The 23,066-nt window shown below is 39.6% G+C and overlaps 1 long non-coding RNA gene across 1 annotated transcript in view; it reads left to right on the top strand.

The window, feature by feature from the left end:
• LOC129147214 (uncharacterized) overlaps nucleotides 1-23,066 on the top strand; it is a 137,667-nt gene that overhangs the window by 58,278 nt on the left and 56,323 nt on the right. The window contains exon 2 of the long non-coding RNA XR_008554562.1: nucleotides 813-893. This is a non-coding gene — a long non-coding RNA (uncharacterized LOC129147214). The remainder of the gene's footprint in view (nucleotides 1-812; nucleotides 894-23,066) is intronic.

Below are 23,066 nucleotides of genomic sequence, written 5' to 3'. Positions count from 1 at the left end.
TCTTGCAAACCTCTTTGGGAAGCTGAATTTGAGGACAGTTTAAGGGATTTGAGAAGTGCTGTCATCCAGTCCTATGCAGTATACATTAGATTGGTCACAACATAGACATTTCATAATACACTTTGTTTTCTATAATGAAAACATTCACTATTTCTTTCTTTTTCTTAGAAACTTCATTTTTTCTGAAAGTGGACTAAATAGTTCAAGATTAAAAAAGTATGTCAAAGCTTCAAAATTCCAAACTATTATTTTTCAAAGTTATAATTGTATGAAACATAGTAAAAATCTGTCACCAGTGTATCCTTTAATAAATGTAGTTTCACAAAAACCAAATTTCTTTCTTTATAGAATTGATTATGAGGTTCATGCTAACCATAGGAAATTTTTTTTTTTTTTTTTTTTACTATATAATCCTGGTGAAAAGCACAACCGATTTTCTGCACCAACATAAGTTGAATAACAAATATATCTGACTTTCTTGGAAGTGCTTTCCTTCTAGAAATTTGTTTGTCCAAGTGCAGAAGTTTGTAAAGATTCATAATAAATCTGTTAAGGTCCAGTGCCTTGAGGGTATTTTCTACCACTAGTAGAGGTGTGTATCTTCTAGAATCCAGGGGTGTCTTCCTCTAGGTCCTGGACATAATCCTTTTGAAATGTAACCTTTAAGAAATATAGGGGCCCTGGCTGTGGAGGCAGGAGCCTAACTTCCATGGGGATGACCAGCAGACATTGACAGACCTGCGCACTACATTCCTCAGCTCCATTCCCTTAGCTCTTCCCGTGCTTAAATATCCTCCTACATTTTGTTTTAGGGACGAAAAATATGAACAACTCAAGCTTGAAGAAATATTACCCCACCAATGCCCAAGATAGTCTAAAGCCTGAATTTGAAGGTAAGAATAAAGCTTGCTCTTGTTCATGTTTTGGGAAATAGTGGGCATGATGTATTTATGAATGATGCTTTATTTTAACCTTGTGGCCTATGGAGGGAGTTACGTTCAATTGTGGTGATATAGGAACAGAAAAAATAGCAAGTACTCCTGCATTGTTTTACTCAAGCTAGTATTATTTCTTTTCATTTGTTTATTCAAACTGACTCAGTGGATTCCAAAATTTAGATGGGCAATCAGTATAATATAAATTTGGAATATAAAAGAGATACCCTATAGAGAGTAAAACCCTTTCATATATCCTTATATTCCTGATCCATCATTTCAACTTTTAGAATCAATTTTTAGAAATTTAGGTTATGGACGTATTTACCAGTGATCCCAAAGATACATGTACCAATGAGCATGGCAGAATTCTTTCTGTTGTAAATGTTAGAGATTCCTTAGAGGAGCATTTACTAAAATATGGTAAGTTCATATAGTAGAATACTAAGCAGGCACACAAAATAATGATGTATATTGTATAGATTGTATGGTTGTATGTGCTAATACATTATTAAATGAAAAAGGCAGAACATATGTGTATGTGCATGCACATGTGTGTGTGTGTGTGTGTGTGTGTGACATGGATGTCTGGGACATGTACAAGGAAATGTTCCTGGTACACTCCCAGGAAGTGGTTCTCAGAGTCAAAGTGAAATTTCCTATTGCACTGTTTAATTTTTTAAAATAAGTTTATCTATGTTGATCATACTCATTAAATGAAATTATTTATAAAAGTAAATGCTCTTTTCCATAAACAATGAAATGCAGGGATGATAATTTCAGGAACAAGATATACCACTTCACAATAGAGCATCTAGTGACATGGGGTGGAATATATTTCCTCATAGTTTTGATCAATAATAGGCATTCCCCTTGCTTGACAGAGACTTAAAAAGGACAGGGATCCTTTGGTGTCCGTGGCAAATGCGTCCCTAGCAGGAAGAACATCTTGCATAATTGAAGCTGGGGCCTGGGACTGTCATCTAAATCACAGGACACTAGTTCATATCTGGGCCCTCAATACATGTTTAGTGATACATCTGACAACTGGATCTTGAACTTCAGAATTGAATAGTTATTACAGATATTCTGTTGCCTGATTCTGCAGAGTGTTGTGCTATTTACATAGACACCAGATATTAATCTGTTAGATAAAACTAGTTGAATATTCACACCTCTGATGACTGAATTCAAACATTCAATACGGTTTAAGACAATTAACTGCACATTGAGGGGAAATGGGAAGCGTTGTGTCTTGGGAAGGGCAGTGGGAGCTTGTTAAAGAATCCATGACATATGAAGAGAGTTAACCTAAGTCGTATGCACTGAGCGTGAAATAGGAAAAGCAGAGCTCAGAGCCACCCGTTAAGATCCTCTTATCTCCCTGCAGAAGGAAACTGCACTGTACGTGTTGCCGGTGCTAGTGAGGTAGCCCCCAATGTTTATCACAAATGAGGGCTGGGAGGCTATTTAAAAGGATTTTATCCTCTTTTGGCTTCAGCACAAAACCAGCTGCAGAAATAACCAGCCCCACCCCCACCATCACCAAACAAAATCTATTAAGCATCCACATCCACATGGATCCTATCAGAGCCAGGCTAATGGAAATCAACTCCAGTGCAGCCAGCACAAGGGTACATGAACACTTTTTATCCTGCACCCCTATTTTTCTTAGAATGCTCTGACTTTTCAGGGTTATAAGATATTGTTTGTTCTTACATTTCATTTCAGTAATGGAGCAGCTCTCAGGCTGAGGAATTAGACAGATGTTAAACCATATGCAAAAACTCATTATTTATAGTTATTGGAATTTCAAAGTCATGAGACAATTCACGTTTCTGAGTTTGAGGTTGGCTCACTTGAAATTAAATTTAGTATAAACCACAGGGTGATCAAAATTGTCTTCTCCTTTGCCCTTGCCCTTCCCAAAGTCTTAACAGAAACAATTCATTCTTGATGCCAAACTTGTTTCTCTTTGGCAATACGTTTGGTGTAATTTCATATTTATCTATCCTTGAAGTTTCTAATTCTCCTTTTCCAATACATCTTGGCTGGGAGTACACCCTTCAGAATGATAGAATCGAAGTTCAAATGTCTACTGACCCTCTGAAATATGCTACAAATAGGTCAAAACTGAAAATAACAGGAGTCCAAATAGATGCAGATGGAAGATGTGTTTACCTAAAGTTCTCTTGGCAGCTGATGACATCATATGAACCATCACCCCTGAATCATGGACTTCAACTAGGATTCCAGATATAACCCTGACTTATTCAGAAAATTGTGGAGTACAGAGTACAAACCACCCTTTCATATGTTAAAAGCAAAGACAAAAATGACAAAGAAGAAAGCCTTCTTTGGATATACTTGAATATCCCTGTGAATTATAACCCAGCTATAAGACTTTTCATATAGAAGTGGGAGAACACTGAGTATTCCGAAGTGGTGGTTTGGACATTAAATGGCTGTATTTTTGTAAACTAAAACTGCTAATACCATTAAGCAAAGAAGAGAACATAGATAATTCAAAGTTACTGTAATAAGGATGTCCTATTAGATGGGAAAATTAAATCAAGTTAAATGAGTCCTGTTTCTTGAATGCACACAGATGTTCACAGATTAAAATTAATCAAAACTCTAGGGAAATCAGAGTTTGATGATCTTGACACATTAAGATGAGTTGTTGGTTTTCAAAAAGTCTTATTTTTTAAAAAGGAAGTGCCAGAAATATGATTAGAGATCCTAACATTTTAGTAATCACCAAGAATTTTGATCAACTGCAGAAAGCCCTCTGAATTATATTATTTTGCTCTAGGAATGTGCATAATCCTGATAAAATAATCATTGCATCAATTAAGGTAACTGGGTAGGACTGAGATTAAGAATGGGAGTGATAGCACTGAAATTCCAGTAATCTTGGTACAGAAGGAGAAATTATTGTGAACACATCACTGATCTTTTCTCCTGGCTTTCAGCAGCTTCACTTGTTGTTCTTCCTAAAATTAACCTAATTGCTAAAATCTGTGTTTCACACAGAAGGAGGGTTGGTGAAAACTTTGACCATCTCTACTGACATCCATGGGTTTGGCTCTTGCAACAGCGCTAGCCCTGACCTAACCCTAATCCTAAATGTCACTATTGGAACAAATAATTGCTAAGAGTGTTATTTACAGAAGAAAAAGATACTCACGGGGAGAAGGTCGTTCGATCTCCCCCTTTCCTTCTGTTAGAATCTGTGTTTGAGGACAGCTGCTTATTTGCTGTGACCATGAGGTAAGACTCGGAAGACAAAATGCCATTTATGAAGATCGTCAGAGATAGGACTCTAGCTACAGCATTTCCCACCACTCTTCCTTGTCTTCAGAGAAGCACTGCCTTTTTTTCTGTCTCTTCTTGTAAATGTTACCTCAGTGTACATCATAATCACCCTTCCCCAGAACTTGCCATATTCATTGCATCATTGCCTTCTCATCCTTCTAACCAGGCAGGTCTCAGTTTGAATGGCCCTTCTCTGGCATACATTGTATCTGATCATTATAGCCAACAAAGGACCCCCCCCCCCCCCATTTTTTATTTTATCACAGAAACCTGTAACAGAAATATTTTAATTTTTATTTCACGGCGCTTTTTATAATTTTTGTTATACATTTCTGGTTCCTTTAGTCATATCACCCTCTATTATAATCCTGATGAGGGTAGGGGTGCAATATATTTTAAATATTTTGATACCTGGCCTCAAATCAGGGCCTGTTTAGCACATGGTAGGTGCTTGATGACTACTTGCTGAATGAATAGATGCATCAAACTATTGGTTGATACTTTAAAGTAACACATAGGCAACACCCATATAAATATTTTAGCCCCTTGGAAAATCAATACATCAGAGTGATGAAGAGTGAGTCTGATGCTTAAGTGAAGAAATTTAATTCTTATTCTGTAGTGTTATCTTTCTGTGAATTAACAGTATTGTTAAAGCAGTAAGGTTCTTCGATATTGATGTTATGTATTCTGATTTTTTTGACCATTTTTATGTGTATACATTACTTCCAATAACAAGGAAGTTTGAATCACTGTGCTTATTTCACTTTTCATTTGATTATGTACTAAACCAATGAGGACAATTTATTTCAGTAATATGGTTATGAAATTCCCTTTATTAATTTATATCCTTCTTATGAAACAGTATGACATCTTTTCATTACTTCTTAAAAATAAAGTTGCTACATTGTAATAATGAGAAAACAAATCTAACATCAGAATTTTTAATATGTGATATATGGGAAAATTATTCAAGTGATATCAGGAAAAAGAACAACTTGTAATGAAAGGGCAGAAATAATGACATTTAACAGTTAGATTTCATTATTAGCTATATTGTTTAGAAATTATGTATAGCTGCAGGTAAAGGAGACCCTAATATAGTAGCCTAATGAAATTGGGATTTAATTTTTCCCACATAATAGAAAATTATTTGCTTGTTGATATGGGTTCAGGGGCTCATAAATGTTAGGGAAGAGTTCTGGAATTCCCTCAGCCTTTTCATTGTGGTGATTTTGTGGTCACAAGATGGATGCTCTGGTCTTCACTCCCTGATTGATTCCAGTCAGGAATAAGGATAAATGAGTCACATTTATTGCAAAATTCTCAGGTGGACTCCACTTATATCATACTAGAGGCCCGGTGCATGAAATTCATGCATGGGTGTGGTCCGTAGGCCTGGTCTGCGCTCGAGCCCCTGGCATGGAAGGGCATGTCCCAGCTGACCTCTGGGCCCTGGGCAGCACCTGGGCCCCCGGGCCCCTGTGTGAGACTCCGCCTGAGCCATCGGGCCCCTGCCTGACTCCCTCAGTGCCTGGGAGCTGGGCAGTGGCCCCGCCCCCCCCTGCCGCCACTGGTCGCCAATACCCGCCATGTTCCATGCCAACCCCTTGTGGTCAGCACACGTCACAGCAAGTGATCAAACTCCCTGCTGAACTCATTGGCAGATCGGGGCTGTGCCTGTAAGGAGAAGGAGATGGTGGGGGGAGGGGCTGCAGGTGATTGGCCTACAGACCCCAACCCCAATTGGGGTGGGGGGGCTGATTGGGGGAAGGGCTGGCAGTGGGGAGGGCTTGTGGGGGATTGAGCTGGCTGGGAGGAGGGGATATGGGCCAATTGGGGTCGTGGGGGCTGATTGGGTGTGGGGCCAGCCTTGGGGAGGGACTGTGGGCGGTGGGCCAGCCAGCCCTGCCCTTGATTGGGGTCAGGGTGCTGATCAGGGGCCAGTGGCCTGGGGGAGGGGCCATGGGTGGTTGGCCGGTGGGTCCTGCCCCTGATCAGAGTAGGGGGGCAATCTGGGGTGAAGCTGGCTGGGGATAGAGGCTGTGGGCCAATTTGGGTGATAGGGGCTCTTTGGGGTGGGGCCGGCTGGGAGGAGGGGCTGCAGGGGGATGGGGGTTGGCCAGCCACCCCATCCTCAATCAGGGTGGGAGAGGCTGATCAGGGGCAGGGCTGGCTGGGGGAAAAAGCCACGGGAAGTTGGCCCACCAGCCACAGCCTCCGATTGGCTGGCTCCACTGTCTGCAGTGGGCATCATAGCGACCAGTTGTTGCAGTCATTATGGCATTATGGTTGCTGGCTTTTTATATATGTAGATTTGCCAGAAATGGATCTCGTACCTATGCCTAGCTACAAGGCAGGTTAAAACTATCTATGTTTATGCTCAGTAAAATAAGCCAGTCAGAGAAAGACATACTAGTATACCATATCATTTCACTTCTATGTGGAATCTAATGAAAAAAATAAACAAAGTAGAAACAGACTCAGAGATACAGAGAACAGACTGAAAGTTTCAGAGGGGTGGGGTGTGAGTGACTGGGTGAAAAGGTGAAGGGATTAAGAAAAAAACAAAACATACAACCTCATAGACACAGATAATAGTATAGTTATTACCAGAGGTAAAGGAGGGTGGGAGAGATAGAAGAAGGATAGGGGGCATAAATCGTGATGAAAGGAGGTTGGACTTGGGGTGGTGAACACACAATACATAATACAGATTATGTATTATAGAATTATACACCTGAACCTACATAATTTTATTAACAAATGTCACCCCAATAAATTATATATATTTTCTGGATGCCCTGGGAAATCAGGGCTATGTTGATTACAAAGAAAGGAAGAAGGGCTGCTTGGTGAAAGAAGTAATAATTTTATCAAAGTAGCCTATTCCCTCTAGAAAAGAAATACATATTTAGGATAACCCTGGTGCCCATGGCCACATTCCTAATGCCATCCTGAAACTTTGTGACATGAGATAGCATACATTTTGCAATGAACATACACTACAGGTCTCCTTTCTCCCATGAGACCACTGTGCATTGGAGAGAGAATGAAAAGGTCTTCATTTTTGTTCATTACCAAAGAATATCATCTTTATGATACAAAGTTTGATAATAATTTCTTGTGGAAGAAATGCCAGGTCAGAATTTGCCACTGGTATATGAACTACATTGCAAGAGCAAGAAAGTGCTCTTAGCCAAAGCTAAGAACCAATACTCCATAGTTCCTTGTTCTGTAGCATGTGGATATTCCATTGCCCCAGCATTACTTTTTGAAAATACTATTATTTACCCATCATGTTATCTTGGCATTTGGTAGAGATCAAGTGTCCTTAGATGTTTGGGTTTATACGTGTGGACTCTCCATTCCATTCCATGGATTGATAGTTCTGTCCTTATGACAGTATCACAAATACTGGTTATTGTACATTTTTAGTAAGAATTGAAAACAAAGTAAGAGTCCTCCAAACTATTTTTTTGCAAGGTTGTTTGACTATTATGGGTCTTTTTAATTTCTATAAGAATTTTAGGACTAGCTTATCTAATTCGGCAGAAAAGGCAACTGAAATTTCAGTTGGGATTGTGTTGAATCTGTACATACATTTTGGGAGTATTGCCATCTTAACAAGATCATCTTCCAATCTATGAATGCCTTTATTTTGTTTAGGTCTTTTTTTTTTTTCCTTTTGAAGATGTTTTTGTCCTTTTCAGTGAGCAAGTTTTGTAATTCTCTTGATAAATTTATTTATAAATATTTTATTTTTGTTGCTTTTGTGAATAAAATTTTCTTAGTTTCATTTATAGACTAGAGGCCTGGTGAACGAAATTCATGCACAGGGGGAGGGGGGTGTCCCTCAGCCCAGCCTGCCCCCTCTCACAGTCCAGGAGCCCTCAGGGGATGTCCTACTGATGGCTTAGGCCTGCTCCCCGAGGGGAGCGACTAGACTGATTAGGAGAAGGCGCCACCCCCATCACCATGCTGCTGCTGCCACTGCTGGCCTCGGAAGCCGCCAAGGTGTTTTCATCAACACAGACTCCAGTCACTTCACCATGAAAAAATGACAACTTTCTTTAGGCATTTTCAAGATGTCTCTTTCATAGGATACGACATTTCTTTCTTTTTTTTAATCCTTACCTGAGGATATTTTTCCATTGGTTTTTAGAAAGTGTGGAAGAGAGAGGGAAAGACAGAGAGAAACATCAATGTGAGAGGGACACTTTGATTGGTTGCCTCCTGCATGCGCCCTGACCTGGGCCCCGGCCAGGGAGGAGCCTGCAACCTAAGTACATGCCCTTGATCAGAATCAGACCCAGACCCTGTGGTCCACAGGCTGAGGCTCTATCCACTGAGCCAAACTGGCTAGGGTGGTGTATAACTTTTTAAAATGTATTTCTAGATGTAATTTGGTAGTATTTTGTTGAGTATTTCTGCATGTATATTTATAAGGAATATTCGTCTCTAGTTTTTGCATGTGATAATATTGTCAAAATTACCAGAGAACAATTAGCTTCATAGAATGAATTGAGAAATGTTCCCTCCTCTGTATTTTTTTTTATTTTTGTAAAGAATTTGTGAAGTCATGTGTTAATTATCTTTAACCATATTTTGGAATTCACCAGTGAAGCCATTTGGTCTTGGACTTTTCATTGTTGGAATTTCATCTGTCATCTATTTATCTAACTATCTATTTTATATTACTGTTTTATCTCTCTATTTTTATAGGTCTATTCAGATTTTTAAAATTTCTTCTTGAGACAGTTTTAGTATTTATATCTTTCTTGGAATTTGCCATTTCATCTAGAACATCTAATATATTGACATACTATTGCTCATAGTATTCCTTATAATCTGTTTATTTCTGAAAGATCAGTAGTAATATCTCCATTTTCAGTTCTCACATTTATCTCATTTGGATCTTCTTTCTTTTTCTTGATCAGTCTTGTAGAAATTTGAATTAGTGGTAGCAGAGTAAAGTTTAAAAGCTCTTCTTCAATACAGAGGGAATCAAAACAAAAAGACAGAAACCCTCATAAGATGGTTAAAGTGAGTGATATGGAAGAAAAGGAAAATATATAAAATAGTTATTTAGTTTTCCAAAAATAAAATTACATCAAAGAAGCACTGATCTTAAATATGAAAAATTTATTTGAGATAAAGGATAAATTAAATTATAAATTTAAAATGATTACCTATAACATGCAGAATCAATGAAAAAGTACACCCAAATATATTAATAAATATTTATTTTATTTCTACCATGTAACAAGTACTTACCTTATATGTCAGACATAAATCGATATACATCTTCCTTATTCTTCACAATCATACTATGAAGTAAATCTTAGTTTGGTTCCTATTTGACTGATGAAAAAATAGATTGTATGTGAAATCTAAAAGAAAGTCAACTCACTGACAATTGAATTGTGGTTTGCAGAGTTTTGGGAGTGAGGAGAATAGGGAGATGTTGGTCCAAGGGTACAACTTCAGTTGTAAGATTAATGAATTCTGGGACTCTAATAAACAGCATGATAATATAGTTTGTTTATTTTTTGTTTTGTTTTGTTTTGTTTTTTAAAAAAAGGAAAATAAAGGTGCAGAGAAATTTAAGAAACTTTACTCTGGTCAGAGAGCTGGTACGAAGCAGGACTAGGATTTTGAGCCATGGATGTCTTTCTCTGTTGCTTTTGCTTTATAAATACAATCTTCCACTTGTGGTCCTCCCTTCCATTTACCATGTTCATGTGCCCTACATGTTAAGAGTACACCTCGGAGATACTGCAGCTTCATTCCATAATTTAAAAAAAAATCACAAAAAGTGAATCACAATAAATCTTTTAGCTAGTGAAGGGTCCTGCCTATGGTTTGTAAAAAATACACCCGAGAAAGTGTAATAAAGGAAAGTGTAATGAAACAAGGTATGCCTGCACTGATTTGGTTGTTGATTAAAAAATAAGATTACATATACATGTTGAATTATTCAACAAGCTGATAGAGTTTACTAGAAGTATCTAGTATTGACTTCTAATTGCATATAATCAAATTTATATCAATTGAATTCAATAAGAATTAATTGATTTTCTTTCTGTAACTTAAAGTAAGTCCAGGATGCTCAACTGAGTATATATAATTTATGCTGTTGTTCCATGTCCAAAATGAGAAGCCTACATCTACTAAGGATATGCACTGCTTTCTGCCTTTAGGTTTGTGAGTTTGTGACTCAGCTCATGTGTAGACCTGAACTAGAACTTGAGGGAATGAGACAAATACACAGACACCTCAGACTTTTCATCCTTGGCCAGCAACTTTCCAAACATGTGTTCGCATCTTAATGAGATTAGATGTACAATTTCTCAGGAAGAGGCTACAGCAAAGTAGGATCAAATAAGCAAAACGCCATCGTAATTGCTGGAGAAATGTCTGGTGACAGGAATAGACAGCGATAGCTGGATATTATGTGACATCATGCGAGCAGTGTTTAAAAGGTGTTGTAGCCCTTTAATGGGCCTTCGAGGAGGTTACAGAAAGCAGCATGGTTTTAGAACATCACCTTTTAAGTATTCTTTCCTTCAAATGGCATCACTCTTCCATTTAATTGCAGGTTTCAGTTTAATTGCAGAGTTTCATTGTGTCACTGAGAAAGTTATATTTGGGGCCAGAATGTGTAGGTGTGATTTGTGATTCAGTTCTTAGCAGCTGGGTGTCTTACCCTCTCTGTGCCTTGGTTTTCTCATTGGCCAAGGGCTACCTTGGTGCTTAAATAAGCTCAACGGATAAAGGAGTTAGAGTAAGGACTGGTACCCAGCAGCATTGCAACCATGTGAATGGCTTTTCTATGATTACCCCAAAGCTAGATTTTTTTCAAGCCACTTGCCAACTGATCTCCCACTAGGTATTAGCTATTTCAGTTAAGGTGTTTATACTTAAAGGTATTAATATTTAATTAGGTGTTTCCATAAGGTTAGACAAATTAAAAAAAGAAAAAGAAAAGAAAACCTTCCAAGTCCTAAGGACTGGACATCTGATTGTGGAATTTCAGACATTCTGTGTCAGGCCCCAAAAAGGGTGGCTATCACAGTGGTTTGTGTGCCTGGCTTTCTCCATCTGTCTGCAGTGGAGGGCAGAGCGAGGAATCAAGAGAACAAACAAGATCTAAGCTCATGGGAAGAAATGGGCACAGACTGAAAAAAGAGCAAATTCCAAATGGACAAATCTCAGGACGTTACACACTCAAGCTGCTTATTGGTATGAAGTTGTGACATTCTCAGATGCTACTGGAATGACCTTGATTTGTAGTTTCACTTGGCTTCTGCACAGTTCTACTCGAAAACGTGGGAATGAATGACAGGTTGGCTTAGTCTGTTTACATTTGATGAAATTATCTGAATGAGAGAAGTGTGCCTGTAGATGACCAGCCTATATTGTCATAATTTTATACTTGCAAGGAATCTACATGAACTCTTGGGAATAATCAACCAAGTAAACCATGAAACAATGAAAACAATTTTAAAAAATGGTAGAACTTTTTTATTCCTCCCATATTTCTAGGATTACACAAGTGTGTCTGAGTTGAATGCTGGCAAGTAGAATGATTAAAAAAAATAAGAAGGAAAAGAAAAAAGGAAGAAAGAAAGAAGGAAGGAAAGGAAGGAAGGAAGGAAGGAAGGAAGGAAGGAAGGAAGAGAGAGAAGAGAGAGAGAAAGAGAAAATAAGAAAGAGAATGTAAGGGAGATAAAATGGTGGAGATACAAAAGTTCTTGAAATAAAATAATAAAATTAAAACATTAGCAGAGTGGGGGTGTTACTTCACTCTTAAGCTCTGTGTGGGGAGCAGTCACTTATCCTGATGAAATGACGACAGTTGGGAGGATCAGGGAGGTGAAATCTTGACTGCTGTTCTTTGGCCCATGGACGGCAAAGGTGATGCTCTCTTCCTTTGAGTTATTTCCTGACATTTTCTCCTGACATATGAGCCATTCTGTTCAAGGCACTCTGGGAAGGCTCCCTCTGAAAGGATGCTTAGGAACCTGCGCTGGCTTTCTGTTTCTTCCCTACTTCCCCTGATGAAACCCTTTCTTGAAATCCTAAAGGAGGCAAGTTGGGGTGCAAACTTCCAATAGTGGTGAATACTAGGCCATTAATCCTAGTGTTTCAGAAGGCTGGATGAAGCCTGTCAGTATTGTCAAGACAACCTGTCAAGGAGCGCTCCTAACTCGCTTACTATTTGGAGAAAGCTCTCCTGGTCTTCCTGTGCCTGGTGCTTGTTGAGTGAGCTATTGCTGAACGAGAGGAATACGTCCTTTATAATGATGAGGTCGTTTTTATGCTTATTGGTCTTTCAAGCAAGCCATTTCTTCAAGACCAAAGTATTTGAGAGAGAGCGCAAAGATAATGACTTATCGAAAAGAACAAAAGGAGTTTTTTTTTGTGTGTCTCTGTGTCCAAGTATTTTATTAAAAGTTTTAGCGGCTGCTCCAAGAGCAAGGTGTCTGTGCCTTTAATCATTTTCATTTTAAAAACAGAGCCTTATATTTCCCCATCTTCAGCTGTCCCAGAGGGCAGCCAGGCCAACTTGAACAACATCAATTTCTCTTTATGACAAGCCTGGTGCTTCCCCAGGTCTTCAGAACTGCCTAAAATGTCTGGGAAAGTAGATTATGAAGAGGATATTAGAATTGTAAACAAGAACAATTTTGTAATAAAAACCATATATTTTCTCCATTGGACTTTGGGCTTAATACTGCGGCAGCAAAAGTGTCACGAGTCATAATTTGTTGATGGCTACTGAGCATTAGTTACAGTCAGCGCGTGTGCGGAAAGGGCAAGTCCTCCTGGCATCCCATTAAAGCAGATCTCGGATGGGTAATTGCGATTTCATTCTTCTAATGCATCTCTTCCATTTGAGTGTTCATTGTGGAACCTGATGAAAAGAACTTGTGTGTTACAACTTCCCAGGCTGCTCACAGAGCCGTGTGCCCTGATGCAGAGGTATTTTGCACACATTTAAAAGATTGATTAATAGTGAATATGAAAGGATCACCTTACTGAAAGGCAAAGGAGACCCATGTCCCACCGTGGAGTACCTTCAAAAGGTTTAGGGAGGATCTTGATTGGATCGTTGAAAAAAAATGAGCATTTCCCTCACTGCTCTGGGTTTCTTCAGCAGCACATCCCCACCTCCGTCCATCTATTCATCCTTCCTGCCGACAGGGTTTATGAGTCTGATACAATGAACTAAGAAACAGTAGATTTTCCCCAAGAAACAGAGTGTTTTTCTTTGTCTGCAAGGAAAGTGGAAGCCGCGTGTGAAATGCAAGCATTATCATCCGTTCATATCATCGAAAGGGCTGGCCTTTTGTCTCCAGGAGCATGTCAGCTGGGAAAGTTCATACTGTGCTTAACCTTTTGTCTTTCCAGCATTCTTCATTGTCCTGATTCCCACAGAAGGACCCTGAACATATCATCCTAAAAACGTAATTTCCGATGACACGGTTTCTGTTTGCATTTCATATCTGCTTTTCTTATACTCAGGGGCCCACATTCCAGAATCTAGCCCTTGTGTTTCGTTTTGGCAGTGAAAGGAAGATGCCCAGAGCCGCTCCATTTCTATTGAGACCTTCTCCTGTCGCAGGTAATAGAGAGCATATTTATGTTTTCAGTCGGCCAACACTTCTTTGCACATCAGTGTGATGGCACAAGCATAACCACACATGTTTGAGAAAAAGACAATGGCTGTCCTGACGAAGGCGAGAGGAAGAGCCCAAATACTTTAATACAAAGTGACAAGAGAAGGCACATGATGCTTTATGGAATCTTTTTTAAATATTATGATTTTTAAAATAAGGGCAGAAACCTCTCGTCCCTATTGGCATCTAATTCCCGTCCCTGCAGCCAGGACATGTAGGGAGTCAGCTTCATCCTTGTAGGGGGATCAGGTTAGTGTGGGGGTCTTTCTGATGAGCTGGGGCAATGGGATCCAACTCTGAGGCAGAGCTCACTGGGGCTTGTTACACCGTGAAGGACAAAAATGAACACCCTTCCGTTATTTAGGCACCTGTCCAGAGCTTGGAGACGCGCACAAAAATTTCCTAGTGTAGATTTCGCCTAAGAGAGCAGAGATACCACCTCGCCTTCTGTGTCTGATCAGATGCGAAAGGGAGAAGGAATAAATGAGTATCCCATTGTATTTTTTTTTTTTTTTCATGAAAAAGCCAGAGAAACAGAAACGTCCTGAGCACTGGCAGAGATGCCAGTTATTTTCAAATGAAAAGGGCTATTTGTTTCCAAATTACAGCAGCCACTGGAATGCATGCGTTTATGGCTCCCAAGTCCTCATTTGGTGCAGTAAAATTACCTTTCAGTAATTTAGTCACTGGGGCTTCGTCCTGCTGGCTGGTCAGAGCGATCAGATAGCTTGCAGCTGCGGGCTGAAGCCCGGCCATTTTTTTCCCCCCAGGACAGGCAGTTAGCTATAGAGCCATCAGGGCGGCATCTGTCATCCCGCTAGGCCCAAATTGTTTTCTATGATGGATGTCACAGTCTGTATGATCAAAATAGAAGCCCTGCTGCTTTTAATTGCAAAATCGGACTACTTGCACATTTGTTATTATGCCGGGGTTATTACCTCACACAAAATGAATTAACAGGTGAAAATAATTGATGAGAGGAGTCTAGGGATTTTTAGCCTCTTCAAAGAGACTTTGTAATTATGGCCTAATGAATGTTCTGAGACGTATCTGTGGGGGGCAGCATGAGACCACCAAAGATCTCTTCAGATGGATGATAAATTCGACTGAATTCTACGGTAATGCTGCTTAAATTTACTTAGCAATTAGTGTAATAGGCCTACATGATTCATAATAACATACTGAGAATTTTTAAATACGTTTGTTCCATCCATCTATAAATTAAGCTACTTACTCCAGCTTTCTTCCCAAGGTGACGGAAAATGTGAACGAATCGGACTTTCTCAAACAAAGACGACGGAGGGTAGGGGTGTGGGTTTCGGAAATACCTGACTGAATGCCGTTGGCACCCCAGATCATTTCTCTGCCCCTCTCCCAATCGCTTGTGAAAGGAACCTCCCCGAATTTTGTCCAGATATAGTTTTCAGAGTCTCCAGCATGTAGAGACTCCACATCTGTGTGGTGCAGTACATAATTTAAACGTTTTGTGAACTGGAGTAGTTGCTTTCTGACCCCTCTTCCATTGAGACTTGGTCATATTTCAGATTCACTCAGCCCCTGAATGCACCCAGAGTGAGGGAGTCCAGCACCCCACCCTGCCTCCGAGGTCCTGAAGCTGCAGCAGGAGTCCCTGTCCCCAAGCACAGGAGGCATTTCCCGACTCACCCAGGGCAGCCACAGGCCTGGGTATTGCTCCTCATGTCCACCTAACTAGGTTCAGACTGGAGCTGTAAGATAGACAGCCTAACAGTTACAAGGGCAGCAGAATATTATTAAATAATAGAGGGAACCTTTTAAGGAAAAGAAAAAACACACAATTATACCCGAACAAATCATGAGCAAATGTCTTTACATAACCATATATTATCCACATGCTATGTGATTCCAATTCTTAAGGTAATCCTTCAATGAGCAGGAGGCAAAGTTACATTAATTGTGAGTGCTATTCTGAGAAATGTGAAGAAAGGAAACCTTAAGACGAGTTACAAGTAAAGGAGAGGAAAAGAAATGGAAAGCAGAACTATAAGTTTCGAGAAATTTTAAACTCAGTAAAAGGGTCACATGTTTAAAAACATTTGCGTTCATTTTTTTTAAGTGATGGGGAGCTTTGTCACAGATTCAAATAGATTAGTTAATCGATATTTCTAGAAGACATGTATTATTTACATTATTCTTGTGCCTTTTGTCACACACATTCTCTCTCTCCCCCCATCACCCCAACATCTGTCCTGCCCCAAAAGTCAGTAGCATCTTTGTAAAGCATCTCTTCTATTTGAAGTAGTTTTTACAACTATTTGTTGTTCTTTAAGTGTAAGGTTTATATGAGGCATGAGATTGATAATGAGCTGACTCTTTTTACATTATGCACATAGCATTATATATGATATGAAAATGTAATGATATACACATTAATCTTTTCAGACTTACGTTAGCATTTCATATTTAAGAGTATATAATATCAAAGAGTCTCAGTAACAGGAAGGAAAATACAATGAATGCAAGGCAGGCCGGCCCTGGGTGCCCACATGTGAAACAGGCTGTGCTCGCTCAGATCAGGCTGCCTGTCACTTCGGACGCATTTTTCATCAACCTTCACACGCCTGCCTGTATCTGCAGCATCAGCCCCAAGATGAATTCTCCAAAGACACTAACAATAGATAAATGCTTTTTAAACAAAATAGTGCATTTGAGAAATCTGTTACAAAGGTAGGAGGGTCATACACTCAGACTTCAATTGTATCAGAAGCTAGAGCACCGATCTGTAATGTTACTTTATTGTGGTCTTAACTGCAATTCAGAAGTTAATGCTGTAAAACTTTGAAGCCTGTTTCATTTAAATGCTAGTGGATCGTTGTTATGAAACACCATAGAAAACACTCATGGGATTCCAACTTGAACAACAGCAACAAAAGCAGGTGAAAGAGTGAATATCTAAATATATATATATATATATATATATATATATATATATATATATTAATGAAGCTTGGATACAATTTTTCAAATATGAATGGTAAAGACAATTCAAAATGGTGTTTGTAACACCAACCAAAGAGCAATAGATAACACAATTTAAACCTCACAGTAAGCTATGCGCACACAAATAGATGTGTCTTATCTGGAAATGAAGAGCAGAGGGATTGGGTGCGCTTATGATAGCTTAGTGACAAATGACGCTCACACAGAGGGCAGCAAAATCGCCTCTCCAGCGGCAGCAGCCCTTTCTTCCTGTCTTCTTCCCTCTGTATATAACATGTTCAGAAGGACAAATGTTTAGACGGTGTCTCGTGTCTACCAACAAGGACCACTCAATGGTGTTTGTATGCTTACCAAAGAAATTGTGTTTTAGATGAGAAAATCTCATGTTCTTTTTAACGACTACAGACTGTGAAGTGAGGAGTTTTTGTTTTATTCATGGGCCACTGCAAAATAATGCTCAGGTGTCGTAGGGGATGGTGAGCTCATGGAGTCTGAATCACTGCCTTACCAGACACATCCGTTTCCAGGAAAAGGAAAGATCCTGTTGGTAATGGAATGAGAATGCAAATAATTCCTTGATAATGCTAGAATTTTGGGAGTGTCCGTCTGCCTGTAGCCTGCCGTGAGCTCTGTGTAATTAAATGGAATTGGATTTTGGAACTGGTTTTACGTAGACGGCACTGATTTCTGAGTAAAACCCCATCCGAACACCTCACTCTGATGTATTGCATTAATAGATCATCAGAAGCAGTTGTCATTCCAATGATGAATTAGGGTAATACATGAGAATGAGACTCGCTGATGATGTATTCAGTGCTCAGAGATGGCAGAGTCCAGAGAAGAAATGGGTCCAGTAAGGAAGCCGTTAGCATTACAGGATGAAGTCAGTCCGCCCGCAGTGCTTTCCAAGCCTGTGCGGGGGCCATGCTCCTGTATTGGTGCCAAAGCCACTTTCAGGAACCTCTTCCTGGGCCAATGACAAGAGTGCTGTTTTCCCATTTCAAAAAATTTCCATGGTGGACTGCAGGCTACTGTGCATACATGTTTGGTCACCATTCAGTATTTTAGTGCATGTCAACGTCTGTATTGGCAGAAAACATTGTGTATTGTTAGTGCTAGCTTGTGCAAAAAAAAAAAAAAAGAAAAAGAAAAGAAAAAAGAAAGAAAGAAAAGAAAAGAAAAATCTGTCGTAAGCAGGACTTGGTGGGATGGTACTGAACTATATGATAGAAACGGCAGTTTTCCAAGGGATAGTTTCTGCCCAAAGGGAAGCTGTTGCCAGTAAGTGTCTCCATGCCACCAATCATGGGCACAGCTTCTAGTATTAGCCGGAGAGGCAGATATTTTAAGTACAACATTAAACTTGGGTCTGACTGTCATACATTTTCTGCTAATAGAGCTTGCAACACCTACTATAAATGTAGATGAATTAGAGACTCCCAGTGACCTCCATCTACCTCCTGCTGGGCTTTTTCTAAAAGGGTAAAAGAGAGAGTTGTAAATGTTTATAACATGGGGCTAAAAAGGCTTTTTTATGCAATGGAATAGCAGTTACTGTTCACCTTCTTACAGCAGCTGATTGCATCATAAATAAAACAGTAGGGCCAGGGCTAGTCAGCCCAGCTGTGGGAGGGATGCATCCAGATAGCAGCCAAACGCGTTGGGGAGGGGCAGGAAGTCTCTTTCCAGGCCCTGGCTGGCAAAAATCTGGCTGCTGTAGTGTGCTTGTGCGCATGCGCATGTGTGTGTGTGTGTGTGTGTGTGTGTGTGTGTGTGTGTGTGTGTGTACCCCGCAAGTGGGTGTGGGGCTGCAAAAGAGTAAGTGATGGAGGAAATAGAACAGGGTCAGATGCTGAAGGCAGGCTTGTTCCCATTTTCTAAGCTGGGTTGGTAGTGGCTTTCTTAGAAGACATTAAACAACCAGGTTCAGAGCAGGAGACTACTGCATTTGGAGGGAAAACAGGGGGCATTCTTTTTTCTACTTTCCGATATCTTATCATTTCTTAAATTTGAGACAGGCAAATTGCTTTATAAGTTATGAATGATAAGTAGAAACCTTTCAGCGGGCTTCTTTAACCACCTGGGTTTTGTCTAAAGCCTTAGAAAATGTTATGGAAAATGTACTGCCTACTTTACACTAACAAGAAAAATGATTTTGAAAATCTTAATGCACCTAATCCTTTTTAAGAGTGATTATTTTGTGTAATGCCCATTAAAGTATGCATTCTCCAAAATGCCCACTGGTTGGCCATAACCCTAATACTCAGTTGTATTTTAGATTTGTTAATAACACTGAAAAATACTAAATTATACGATGTAAGTTATCTTAACACCTAGGAACTGAGGCTCTGCATACTAGTATAGGACTGAACCTGAGGAAGAACAGATGTCAGGTAAATTTTTAAAATATATTTTTGTAGCTTCATAAAACACGAGAAGAAATAAATCATGAGCATAAACTCTAAATTGTTACACTATAGCTAGCCACCAATTATTTTTATGTGACATAAAAATGGTTTTTCACATTAAGTGGGTATAATTTTGTCATGTATTTCAAGACACATATGTATTCTTAGTTTTGCCTCAAATATATTTGCATAAAACAGGTTTAATTATTTGTGTAGAGAGTTTAAAAAGTCTTTACATTGAAAATGTCCATGATTAATTCAGTAAATATTTGCTATAGACTTCCACATTATTAAGGGATATGTATTACCATGTTTGCACACAGCTAAGCAACAGTGCTAACAATATAAAAAAGAAAAACCCTGGAGATTTTCTTTGCTTTAAGTAGTAGAAACAATTTAGATACTGTCCCAGACTTCCTTTCCTTCCCCCCACTCTTTCCTCTCTTCCTCCCTCCCTTTCCTCCCTCCCTTCCTTCACCAGTTTGCTCAGTGGCTAAGGCATTGGCCCAAGGGCTTAAAAGTTTTCCATTTTGGTTTCTGGTCAAGGGCATGTACCTCGATTGCAGGCTCAATCCCCTGTTCCAGTTGGGGTGTGCACGAGAGGCAGCCAATCAGTGTGTCTCTCTCACATCAATGCTTCTCTCTCTCTGTCTTTCCCCTCTCTCTAAAAATCAATTGAAAAATATGCTTAAGTGAGGATTAACAACAACAACAAATAATAATACACACACCCCAGAAAAAGAAGAATATGGGGGTTAAAAAAACTGAGCTAAGCTAGTTATGTTGAAAAGTTGGGGTTTTGAAGCTTCTATTCTAATAGTGCAAATATTCATTTTACTTATATTCCCAATCCTGTATAATAAAAGCCTAATATGCTAAATGTCCAATTGTCTGTTCAACCAATCAAAGTGTAATATGCTAATGATATGCTAACGCCGCTCAACCGCTCGCTATGATGTGCACTGACCACCAGGGGGCAGACACGCCGACTGGTAGGTTAACTTGCTGCTGGGGTCCAGCTAATCGGGACTGAGTGAGACGGGCCGAACACACCCTGGAGCCCTCCTGCAGTCCCTCTCCTTCTGGCCAACCTCCCACGACCCACCCTGGCCCGAATTGTGCACCAGTGGGGTCTCTCGGCCTGGCCTGACGCCTCGGGAGATGTCAGAGACCTGGTTTTGGCCCTATCCTGCAGGCCAGGCTGAGGGACCCCACTGGTGCACGAATTCGTGCACCGGGCCTCTAATATTTTAAATAGTATGAAAGAGAGCTACAAAAATTTTATGTGCTTTGAATTGCAGTAAAGAAAAACAAGAAATGGAATCCTAACAAAAAAATGACCTTTCAAACATTCACCAACATTTAAGGTGGAATTAAATCTAAACTTAGAGCTGATATATGTCACATTGTCATAGAAGTAACAGCAACCAGAAAAGCCAGAGTTCTCATACACATTGCAGGAGTTAAACACTGATCAAAGTCATTCCATGGTGTGTAATTCTTTAAAATTTTATTTTGAGGTATAAACAAATGAAATACACCACACCACATGTCTCTCACATTATTTTTCTTAGGGAGAAACTGTTTAATCACATGAATATCTGCATTGTTGGAGTCAAGAGTAAACTGTAGTTAAAAGTGAGATGAGGAGCATGTTCTCCTTGTGCTCACCTGAGACAGAAATGGAAACCTGCTTCAGGAAACACAGATCTGCCCCTTCCCCATGATGCTCATGCAGAGCTCATCAATTCAGTACTTACTCAAAGGATCCACTGAAACTCCAGCTAGTGCCCCCATGGACTGTTTGATAGAGGCATTTCTTTGCGTAACTGGTGTTGCAAAGACACCTAAGTGTCTCCATGGACTTTTTCTTGTAAATCCACCCCCTGTATCACAGCAGTTTATCAGCTGTATTTATGGTTTCCCACAGAATGTGGTGATTCTATGATGATCTTGCCTATGTCTTAATTCTAGCTCCTTCCCATACCTTGCCTCCCAATGGCTTTATTTTTAATTCTCCCCCCAAAATCCCCTCCCTGCCCTCTCCTGTTTCCTCCCTTCCCTCCCCTCCCCTTCCCTCCCCTCCCCTCCCCTCCTCTCCCTTTTCTTCCTTTCCCTTCTTTCTCTCTCCTATAGGAAATAGTCTAGGTTCCTCTCTTTCAGGTACATAAATGTTGCCTTTTCATGTAATGGACATTTCCCTCATCGCTTTTCTCCATCTGTCAGGCTGTCTGGTCATCTCATTCTGGAAATGACTCTTTCTTTTACTTTTCACATGAAGAGTTATTTTTCCCATTTCTCACCTTCACCTTTGCAGACATAAGAACCTGATTGTGCACTGTGGTAGAAATAAAATCCAAAGTTATCAAGAGAAAAATTAGCATTAAAAAATCATAAGACAACAAACAATAGGGCTTTGTGTGATTTTTATAATTGCATGTAACTCGTAACTTTGGCAATAATTGATTGTGCTTCATTAACATCCAAAATGGTTTTATAGACTAACTCACACACAAAAGAAACCATTTTTGACGAGAGAGCCTTGCTTTGTTTAATGTTAGACACCACTGTATTTACTTTCCTAATGCAACGGTTCTAATTAGTACCTGCACTCACCCTGAAGTTTTCAGCTTGAACACTCTGAAGGTGACAGTGAAGTCACAATTCCATGGCACTTTTTGTCAGTACCTGTCAAAATATAGCTAAGCCTTTAGGAGTTGTGATCTAAATATCGATGAGGTGGTGGTGGTGGTGGGGATTAATAGTCCAGAAACAATATGTTTCTAGATAACTTTAAAAAATAAAATTGCACATTAGCCCTTGTTTATAAACAAAATGGCATTAATGCTACCCCATTAAATGCAGCCTTTACAAAACTACATTTGTCCTAATAATTTCTTAGCATTGTTTTTATCCTCTGAACTGTACATAGTTGCCCAATTCATTTTACCTTTTTGTTGAAGTGGCCCAGGTAGATCAATAGCAACATTTTAAATGAATTCATCTGTGCATGCACTCTTTCCAAAGGTGATTAGTGGTTCATCTTAAAGCATGAAAAAGATCTGTTTAACTGCATCGAAGAAGTGACTCTATCAGGCCAAGACCTCGAGAACCTGTCATGAAGAGTCCAATTTCACTCCAAGGGGGAAAGAGCAAAGATCCTCATTTGGGGCCTGTCTCTGATTAGGAAAGAATGCAGATTCAAAGGCATGGGGGCAGATTCCCAAACTGTCCTTGAACCCTGGGTCCCTCCCCTCAGGCCTGCTTCTAAAAGGCCACAGACCTGAGAGGACTGAGTTTATCATGAAATGCCACCACTCGTGGGCCCTGACCCCCAACATAGCAAACAGAAGACCTGTTACTTTAGGGAAAATGACACAAAAGAATGGACTGGTTTAAACCTCTATCTATTATTGGGCTCATAGGGACTTGTATGATTACTTTTTTTGGGGGGGGGAAGGTACCAGATTGATGTAATTTTCCCCCCACAAATTTCTAAAATAGTTTATATTCTATGTAACTTAGGTTTTGTCTAAAAAGTTGATAAATTTACTAATTTTCCCAAACTGATTCATTAAATTAGTACCTTTTTAAAATGTTTTCTTTTATAATTACAGTTGATATACAATATTACATTAGTTTCTGGTGTACAACACAGTGATTAGACATTTATATAACTTACAAAGTGTTCACTTGGATAAGTCTAGGACCCATCTGACACGATCCATAGGTATTAAATG

This window comes from Eptesicus fuscus, chromosome 19, assembly GCF_027574615.1.
Source record: "Eptesicus fuscus isolate TK198812 chromosome 19, DD_ASM_mEF_20220401, whole genome shotgun sequence".
Taxonomy (NCBI): domain Eukaryota; kingdom Metazoa; phylum Chordata; class Mammalia; order Chiroptera; family Vespertilionidae; genus Eptesicus; species Eptesicus fuscus.
The sequence above is the reverse complement of the archived record's forward strand: the minus strand, read 5'-3'. Positions and strand labels throughout refer to the sequence as shown.